Source organism: Primulina tabacum, chromosome 7 (genome assembly GCF_025594145.1).
Source record: "Primulina tabacum isolate GXHZ01 chromosome 7, ASM2559414v2, whole genome shotgun sequence".
Taxonomy (NCBI): domain Eukaryota; kingdom Viridiplantae; phylum Streptophyta; class Magnoliopsida; order Lamiales; family Gesneriaceae; genus Primulina; species Primulina tabacum.
Window position 1 is genome coordinate 21268999 of NC_134556.1, and position 10736 is coordinate 21279734.

Below are 10736 nucleotides of genomic sequence, written 5' to 3' on the forward strand. Positions count from 1 at the left end.
CGATGTTCTCAAGACTGCTTTCAGGACTCGTTATGGACAATTCGAGTTCCTTGTGATGCCGTTCGGGTTGACGAATGCGCCAACGATCTTCATGGATCTCATGAATCGCGTATTTCAGCCATATCTTGATCAGTTCGTGATAGTATTCATAGATGATATTCTCATCTACTCAAAGAATCAAGAGGATCACAGCAGACATCTAACCACAGTACTGCAGACCTTGCAAAAGCACAAGTTATTCGCGAAGTTCAGTAAGTGCGAGTTCTGGTTAGAGAAGGTGGCGTTCTTAGGCCACGTCGTTTCTAGCAGCGGTATTGAGGTAGACCCGGCGAAAGTTGCAGCAGTCAGAGATTGGGTTGTGCCGCAAAATGTATCAGAGATCCGTAGTTTCCTTGGGCTAGCAGGATACTATCGGAAGTTTATTCGGGGATTCTCCTCCATCGCAGTTCCACTCACATCATTGACGAAGAAGAATGTTAAGTATGTGTGGAGCGAGGAATGTCAGAAGAGCTTCGATACATTGAAGCAAGCTCTTATTTCAGCACCAGTGTTGGCCATGCCTTCAAGACCCGGAGATTTCGTTCTGTATACCGATGCTTCGAAACTCTAGTTAGGCGCAGTACTGATGCAGCATGGGAAGGTGATAGCATATGTTTCTCGTCAGTTGAAGATTCATGAGAAGAATTATCCTACCCATGATCTAGAGTTGGCAGCCGTAGTATTTGCATTGAAGATTTGGAGGCATTATTTGTACGGGGAGAAGTGCCAGTTCTTTACCGACCACAAAAGTCTCAAATACTTCTTTACACAGAAAGAGTTGAATATGCGGCAGAGGCGTTGGTTGGAGCTAGTGAAGGACTATGACTGTGACATTAGCTATCATCCTGGAAAAGCTAATGTAGTTGCAGACGCGTTGAGCAGGAAAGTCGCAGGGATGGCTCATTTGGTGGTTTCGAGACCTCTTCAGTTTGAGATGCAGAGGTTTGATCTAGAGACATATTCTCGAGGGAGAGTTCTTCATCAATCTACTTTGACGATTCGGTCTTCTCTTCTAGACCGTAATCGTAGTGGACAGTTAGCGGACGTGAAGTTGGCAAAGTGGAGGCAGAGAGATGAGGCCAAGGGCAGTATCTTGTACACTGTGAGAGACGGTATTGTGAGATACCGAGACAGAATGTGGGTTCCTAGCAGCGATGCTATTCGAGCAGATATTTTAGCTGAGGCCCATATGACGCCGTACTCTATTCATCCAGGGAGTACGAAGATGTACAAAGATCTGCAGTTATTATATTGGTGGCCCGGAATGAAGAGGGATATCAGACGATTTGTATCCGAGTGTCTGACGTGTCAGCTAGTGAAAGCGGAACATCAGAGACCAGCAGGTATGCTCAAGCCTCTTCCTATTCTCGAGTGGAAGTGGGAGAATGTTACCATGGACTTTGTTGTCGGTCTGCCGAAGTCAGTCAGAGGGTCGAGTGCTATATGGGTGATTGATGATCGTCTTACGAAATCGGCTCATTTCTTGCCTATTAAGACGACTTTCTCCATGATCCAGTATGCAGAGTTATATATCCGGGAGATCGTTAGATTTCATGGCATTCCCATTTCTATTGTGTCTGACCGAGATCCTAGATTCACTTCATCTTTTTGGAAGAGTCTACATTCAGCTATGGGCAAGAAGTTGTTGTTTAGCACAGCTTTCCACCCACAGACAGATGGTCAGTCCGAGAGAGTTATCCAAATTTTGGAGGATCTTCTCCGTGCATGTGTTCTCGATTTCTCCGGGAGTTGGGAATCAAATTTGCCATTGGTGGAGTTTACCTATAATAACAGTTTTTAGTCGTCTATAGGTATGGCTCCATATGAAGCATTATACGGTCGTAAGTGTAGATCGCCTATTCATTGGGATGAAGTAGGGGAGAGAGCAGAATTGGGTCCGGAGATTATGCAGCAGGCTGCTGATGTAGTAGTCAAGATCCATGATAGGATGAGGACTGCTCAGAGTAGACAGAAGATTTATGCGGATCAGAGGAGGAGAGATCTAGAGTTTGCTGTTGGTGACCATGTGTTCGTGAAGATTGCACCGATGAAAGGTGTCATGCGGTTCGGAAAGAAAGGAAAGCTCAGTCCGAGATTCATTGGGCCTTTTGAGATCCTCGACAGAGTTGGGACATTAGCTTATCGTGTTACTCTTCCGTCGAATATGGCCGGAGTACACAACGTGTTCCACGTCTCCATGTTGAGAAAGTATATGACGAATCCATCGCATGTCTTGAACTTTGGACTGTTGCAGCTCACTCCGAACTTGTCTTATGAGGAAAGACCAGTGCAAATCTTAGACAGACAGGAGAAAAAGCTTCGGAACAAAATGGTCAAGTTAGTGAAAGTCAAATGGCTCAATCATTCGAAGGAGGAAGCTACGTGGGAATCTGAGCCAGAGATGAAGAATCGTTATCCCGAGTTATTCGGTAAGTTTTAATTTCGGGGACGGAATTTCCTTTAAGAGAGGGAGAGTTGTAGAAACCGAAAATCAAATTACGTATAAGCCATGCATAATTTCTATTATTTAAATTAAAAAATTGAATTTTTAAGAAAATATGAAGTGTTTTATTTATTTTAAATTAAGATGTTTAGCTTTATCTTTTCAGGGTAAATACTCGAGGCCGGACCGGAGTTTGGAGATTAGAAATAAGATTAATAATAAGAAAAATATCCTAAATTTAATTTAAGCTAAGGAATAATTTATTTTAATGAAAAAGAATGTGTTTAGGATTTATTAAATTAATTGGAGCTAAGTTAGTAAATAATTCTTTTAGGTCCGATATTTAATTAAAGCTTAAATTAAAATATGTAAACAAATGGTGGTTAATTAATCTAGATATAATATATTCAAGAAATTAAACATAGCATTTAAATACTTAAATTTTATACCAAGCAATGTTTTTCAAGAGTTTATCCTAAATTAAATTGTTAATTCACTACATTATATAATAGGTGTATTAAACCTCAAGCATTTAAAATACAAGATTTAAACAACCTTGTACCATACAATATTAGTAGAAATTCGGTCAACTCCTTAAACAAAATTCAAATGCTTAGTAAACCTCATTCAAGTCACCTCTAAATAGCCTTCATGGTGTTTTCATTTCCCACTTTTAAATTCAATAATTATGGGTAAAACAAGCACCATAATTCACCTCATAGCTCCTCAATCCATTATACTAGCAATTTAACTTGAATCGTGCAGCAAGAATACAAGAATGAGAAAAGCTACAGCCAAGAGTGTGAAATAATTCAAATGCCATTCAAAATTCCATTCACTTGTAACCTTCAACTAAATGCACTTCAAGACCCATTAATCCCCACTTATAACATTCATCTTCATTACTTACATATCCTACACCCATATGCTCGAAAATATCAAAAGGAATCAGCTGCTAAAATCTTAAAACAGCAGCAATAAAACAAAAAAAGAAGAAGCAATTCAAATTCCTTCAACTTCTTGACTAGTAACCCCCAACTTAATGTATATTATGGTACCTTTAACACCTCCTATAACACTCATATTCAGTGTCTAGCAAACCCACACCTTCATTTTCGAAATACATCAGAAAATAGGCTACTGAATTCGAGAGAACAACAGCAGAAACAAGAAGGTAAAAAACTCAACTCCATTCCGCCGCTCGTATTCGTCGTTTTGATTTGTTTTCTTCAAAACAAATTCCAGGCATGTATATATTTTTTCTTTGCTCTTCAATCAAGTCCTATAGATATTTTTAAGCCATTATATATTTATGATTCATGCAACAAAACGAAATTTTGACAGCAACTTTGCAAGAAATTCTGTGCAGAGGCCCTATAACTTCTTGCCTGAAATTTGCGGAAAATTAAAAATTTTCTTTTTAAAAGAACTTAAATGGCCTCATTCATAAAATCACTGGTGAATCAAGTTCAATATTTCAAAATAAAGCAGCGGAAGAAAATAAAGTTGGCGCATTCGTCTGACCGAACGGCATCACAAGGAACTCGTAGTGACCATAACGAGTCCTGAAAGCAGTCTTCGAGACATCAGCATCTCTCACCCTCAACTGATGATAACCAGAACGCAGATCTATCTTGGAGAAAATCAAAGCTCCCTGCAACTGGTCAAACAGATCCTCAATCCTCGGCAGTGGGTATTTATTCTTCATTGTAACCCTGTTCAACTCCCGGTAGTTAATGCAAAGCCTCATCGAGCCATCCTTCTTTTTCACAAATAAGACCGGCGCGCCCCATGGAGAAAAGCTCGGGCGAATGAACTTCTTGTCGAGAAGTTCCTGAATCTGCTTCTTAAGCTCTGCCATCTCTGTCGGTGCTAATCGGTACGGCGCTTTGAATATCGGAGCCATACCTGGCATAAGCTCAATGAAAAACTCCACCTCTCTCTCGGGTGGCATACCAGAGACGTCTTCGGGATAAACGTCTAAGAAATCTCTGACAATCGGAACATCTGAGGCTAACTGGCTGGGTTCCTTGGGGACAGATAAAAAGGTCGCTAGAAATACCCGACACCCTCTATGCATGAGTTTCCTAGCCTGAACATATGGAATAATGCGCGGTAAAGGAAAGTACCTGTCCGGCTCAAATAAGAACTGCTCCATTCCAGGCGGTCGGAGAAGAACATATCTCCGCTGGAAGTCTATCAACACTCTGTTCCTCAATAGCCAGTCCATCTCTAGGATGATGTCAAATTCTGGCATCGGTAGCACGATCAGATCCGCATAAACAAGATTACCGTGCAGCTCAAGGTCTATATCTCGGATAACATTGGTGGCTGCCATCTCCTCGCCTGACGGCAACACTACTGAAAAGGCTCTATCTAGCCCAATGGTCTGGATCTTGAGAAAGTTTGCAAAGACCTCCGAAATAAACGAGTGAGTGGCCCCTGAATCTATCAAGGCCTTGGTAGCGGAACCAGATATAAAAATTCTCCCTGAAAGAGCGGAGCTCTAAGTTGAATCCAGTAGTTACAAGAACTAAACTTATAGACATGCAAAGGTCAAGGTTCTTCTAGCTTAATTTCCCCCAAAATAAATCTGAGTAGAGCATGCAATCCTATAACAGTTCTAAGTTCAAATTTAAATCCCGATTCCCAAAACACGGAAATTCAAATAATAACTTAAAGATTAAAGGTACATGTCAACAACATAGTCTCCGGGTTGGTTTCCGCGGCATAAAGAGCAAAAACTCTGCGTTGGGTAGGCAGATTCCTCTGAGGACATTGCAGCAACATGTGGTCTGGACTACCACACTTAAAACACTTTCCTGAGCCAGCCATACATGCTCCAGGATGGCGACGTGAGCACCTGGGACAGACTGGGTGCTTCTGAGTCCTCGGGGCTGGGCGTCCCCGCTGCTGCTGCTGTTGGCCTCGGTTCCTGGGCGGTCCATAAAAAGGCCTCTTATTCTGCTGCTGAGGAGGAGGGCGGTGCGGTACCTGAACTGGGCGCTTGCCCTGGCGATCCCTCTCGATATCCCGCAGATCCTGCTCTGCGGCTAGGGCCTTGGAGACAGCAATCTCATAAGTAGCAGGGTCAGACACCCTAACATCCCGGCGCAAGATCGGCCGTAGACCCACCAGGAAATGCATCAACTTGGCTTTGGCATCATTCGCGATCAGGGGCACAAAATGACAGTCCCTCTCGAACTTACGGATGAACTCCGTAACTATCATATCTCCCTGTCTCAGGCTCATGAACTCAGTGGTCAACCTGGTGCGCACTTCCTCGGCAAAATATTTGGAGTAGAAAACCTCTGTGAAGCGTATCCAAGTAAGTGTAGCCAAGTTCAGGGCTACTGCTGCTCCTTCCCACCATAAGCGGGCATCTCCAGTGAACAGATAGGTGGCACATCGGACTCGGTCTGCGTCTCCCAGCTCCATAAACTCAAAGATGACCTCGAGGGATTTGATCCATCCCTCGGCAACCATGGGGTCAGATGTCCCAGAGAATTCCTTCGGGCGCATCTTCATGAATCGCTCATAAACAGCCTCGGGCCTTTTCGACCTGGCTGCGGCTGCGGCTACGGCTGCGGCATTGTTCCCCGCAAACTGTGCGAAGAACTGTGCCATCCCAGCTAACATCTGGGCACTCATGTCCGGTGGGGGTGGTGGAGGAGGTGGTAGGTCTCCCTCCGGTCTACGCTTCTCCCTGTCCTCTCGGCGAGGCTCCTCCTCTCTGTTGCGCTCTAAAATGCGTCTAGGGGGCATACTGTTCCAACATAACCCATACGTAACTAACATGCATAATTCCATAATTTATTTTAAATGAACACTGAAGTACTGAATATCTGGAAGCATGCTGACAAAATAATTCATGCTTTAACTGAAATGCTGAACAAAATGCTACAGACCGAAGACGTGGCTTCGTGAGCTTCTCGCGGTCAGTAGTAGTGAAACCCTATACAGAACCACCGCTCTGATACCAATTGTAGAGGCCCTATAACTTCTTGCTTGAAAATTTGCGGAAAATTAAAAATTTTCTTTTTAAAAGAACTTAAATGGCCTCATTCATAAAATCACTGGTGAATCAAGTTCAATATTTCAAAATATTGCAGCGGAAGAAAATAAAGTTTGCCAAAAATCACAATTTAAAAATATCCAACGACTGATAAAATGTTTGCGGAATAAAATAACAACTGCTGCTCTGAGGTCCTCGGGTGCCACTACTGCCGACCCAAGCTGGCTCACTGGTCCCCGCCCTCGGCCCTGGCCTCATCAGTACCTACAACAATCAAGTCTAGTGAGCCTAAAGACTCAGCATGCATATATCGCAGGTAACGAGTAAAAATCTGAATTAAAATATGCATGAGTTAACATATCCAGTCCTGAGGCATGTTGAAAATAATCTGTACTGAGCAATTATAATACGTGCATAACTGAACTGATAATCACAGTAAAAATGTTTGCTCCTTGGAGCCTGTACTGAAATAACTGATAAAATTTTCTGTTGAGATTATGTTTTACGCCTGTGGCCCCTGCACTAAGCTGAACTGATCGGTAACTGGCTACCAGGGAGGCTGAAACTGAACTGAGCTGGCCGGTCACTGGCGACCTGGTGGTACCATACTGAACTGCTCGGTCACTGGCGACCGTATAAAATAACACTCCCACATAGTGAATGAACCACAAGCCATATCGCATAAATCTCAAAAATAATCATTTTCTATTTAATGCACGTAAAATAATTAACTGGCATAATGAAAATGTCCCGTAATTTTACCAACTGGATTGGATTGGATCGTCCCCAGGCTCGCTGCAACCTAACTGTGCCATGAAAAATATGCAATAGCTTAAACTTGACCAACTATGCAATTTAGTTCAAAAGATGCGACTATGACGCCTAATGACTTCGCATTTAATCATGACTCCGAGCCAACCTGAACCGACACCGAACCGACGTATATTCATGATTAAAATACGCTGAAAAATCATAAAATAATTCTCCTAAAATGATAGGGTCGAAATCTAGGTGAAATGGAGGCCAAAACACGAAACGCTCTTTCGAGAGTCAATTTGGCACATCGCACCGTAAATTCTCTTAGGACTTCAAAAATGATCCAAATGATGAACGGTCGATAACATGACCTTCCTAACTCAATGAGGCACTGTCCAGTCCAAGGCCATGGGCTAAAAGCCAACCAAGAACTCGAACGAGCCACCGAACCGACACAGCAACTTGCTGTAATTTTCCAGCAACTGTACAATCGTGTAACTTGTATTGTTTTCGAGACTACCGGCCATTGGGGCGTGAACCACTGACCAGAGACTCTTACCAACATCCCAAGGAGTGATTTGAACCATAGCTAAGGGCCCTAGGCCAGCCAGAATCCGCATCACACCATAACTCAACCGAAACTCCAACCGAGAACCAACGTGCATGCGTGTGTAGTGTTTTGCTTAGATCGATGTCTTGCGTCGTTCCAGTGGCCATTTGATTGTTCATGGCATGATCTAGACATATAGGGGCATGGTATGAACCGTGGCTATGGGCCATGGACCAAGCCACCAAAAGGGCAACTTAGTCACGTTTTAGACATGCTAGGGAAGTGATCCAACCATGGCTATAGGCCCTTGGGGCAGCCAAGATCAGATCCTTCCTCCTTGACAACCAAACTGAATTTTCGAACCCAAAAAGGGACATAAATGGTGTTGCTGTCATTTCTTGCTTTCCAGCGAGCATGGGCTGAAACCGATGGACAAATGTGGTCCTAATGCATCCTATTACATGTATATAAGTCTCCTTGGGAGCCTGGAGTCGAACCAATCACCTGAAACTCACAAACCAAGAAAAACGTGAAGCTTGCCAAGGAAAAATCGAAAATTCTGCATGTGTTGTTTCAAAATGTTTTGACATGTATCTCGGTTTTTGCTTGAATAAACATGATCATGTACTGAAAAATAAATGATAATATGACTTGATTGAGGTTTAGAAAGAATCTAGACATGCCTGGTTATCGTTTGAAATGAAAACGAAAAGAAGAGACGAGACGGCGTGGAGGAGACGGAGTGGCTTCCTTTTCTACCTTACCTTGCTCTCGATTTTTATCTCTTCTTTTTGGCTATGTACCTCACGATTTTTACCTCTGAAAATGAGTCTGAATTCACTCTGAATTTTCGAAAAGGAGAGGGGGGAAAAGATGGTTAGGAGGGTGAGGGAAGTGGGTGCAAGATATAAGGAAGATCCAAGACCAAGTCTTCTCATTTTAAATTTTGAATTCTAGTTTGATATCAAATCTATGTTGGGTGTTTCTAGAATGGTGATGGCCGATTTTTTACATGCTAGACTAGGATAGGATAATGCTAATTAGATCATTAAATGGTGCTAGAAAGATCAAAGAATTATCTTCCTAATTAAATACAAGAAAGGGTCAAAGGTGGCAAGACAAATGAATTGTTTAATAGTCTAAGGGGGTGGCCGAAATTCACTAAATAAAAGGAAGGGAAAAATAATTATCTAGTGAATTAATAATCCTTAAAAACTTTACTAATACTTTAATTAATTTTGGTAAGATAACCCCTTAATTATGCAACTTAAATGAGCTCAATTCTTAATCACCTCAAATAATTAAATTAAATCCTCAAACCTCCCTTTCTAACTTAAATGAACTTACTTGCTAGCTAAATTAACTTCTGGAAATATTTTCTGGATCTTAAATTCTATCTCAAAACTCCAACTCTAGTCCGGCCTCACTGAAATAACTGAAATGCTAAAAATCAAACTACTGAACTGAAATAATAAAATAATTAACTTCAAAGAAATGCATTTAAAATAATCATGCAATGAAGTCAATTAAATTTAAAAATCTAGAATTATGCATGGCTTATACGTAGACTGATTTACGGATTCTACAATCCTTCCCCCCTTAAAAGAAATTTCGTCCTCGAAATTAGAACTCACCGAATTACTCGGGGTATCGATCTCTCATCTCCGGCTCAGACTCCCAAGTAGCTTCCTCCTCTGAATGGTTGAGCCATTTGACTTTGACTCGCTTAACCAACTTGTTCCGAAGTTTCTTCTCCTGCCGGTCTAGGATCTGCACTGGTCTCTCCTCATAAGATAAGTTCGGAGTAAGCTGCAACGGCTCGAAATTCAGCAGATGCGAAGGATTTGCCATATACATCCTCAGCATGGAGACGTGGAACACATTGTGTACTCCGGCCAGATTCGACGGAAGAGCCACACAGTAAGCTAGCGTCCCAACTCTGTCGAGGATCTCAAACGGTCCAATGAATCTCGGACTAGGCTTCCCTTTCTTGCCAAACCTCATGACACCCTTCATAGGTGCCACTTTCACGAAGACATGATCGCCCACTGCAAACTCTAAGTCTCTCCTCCGCTGATCGGCATAACTCTTCTGTCGGCTCTGAGCAGTCCTCATCCTATCACGGATCTTGACTACTACATCTGCTGCCTGCTGAACAATCTCTGGACCCAACTCTGCTCTCTCTCCTACTTCATCCCAATGAACAGGAGATCTACACTTGCGGCCATACAGTGCTTCATACGGTGCCATACCTATAGACGACTGAAAACTGTTGTTATAGGTGAACTCAACCAGTGGCAAGTTCGACTCCCAACTCCCTGAAAAATCGATGACGCAAGCGCGAAGAAGATCCTCCAAAATCTGAATAACTCGCTCCGACTGCCCATCTGTCTGCGGATGGAAAGCTGTGCTAAACAGCAACTTCGTACCCAAAGTCGAATGCAAGCTCTTCCAAAATGAGGAAGTGAATCTGGGATCTCTGTCAGATACGATCGAAACTGGAATACCATGGAGTCGAACTATCTCTCGGATATACAGCTCTGCATACTGAATCATGGTGAAAGTCGTCTTAATAGGCAAGAAGTGCGCTGATTTGGTAAGACGATCTACAATCACCCAAATAGCATTCGATCCCCTGGCTGACTTCGGCAATCCGGTCACAAAATCCATGGAAACATTCTCCCACTTCCACTCAGGAATAGGAAGAGGCTTGAGCAAGCCTGCTGGTCTCTGATGCTCGGCCTTCACTAACTGACAGGTCAGACACTCGGACACAAACCTTCTGATGTCCTTCTTCATACCGGGCCATCAATACAATAGCTGCAGATCTTTGTACATCTTCGTACTCCCAGGGTGAATGGAGTACAGGGACATGTGGGCCTCTGATAAGATGTCTGCTCGGATAGAATCACTGCTAGGAACCCATTTCCTCT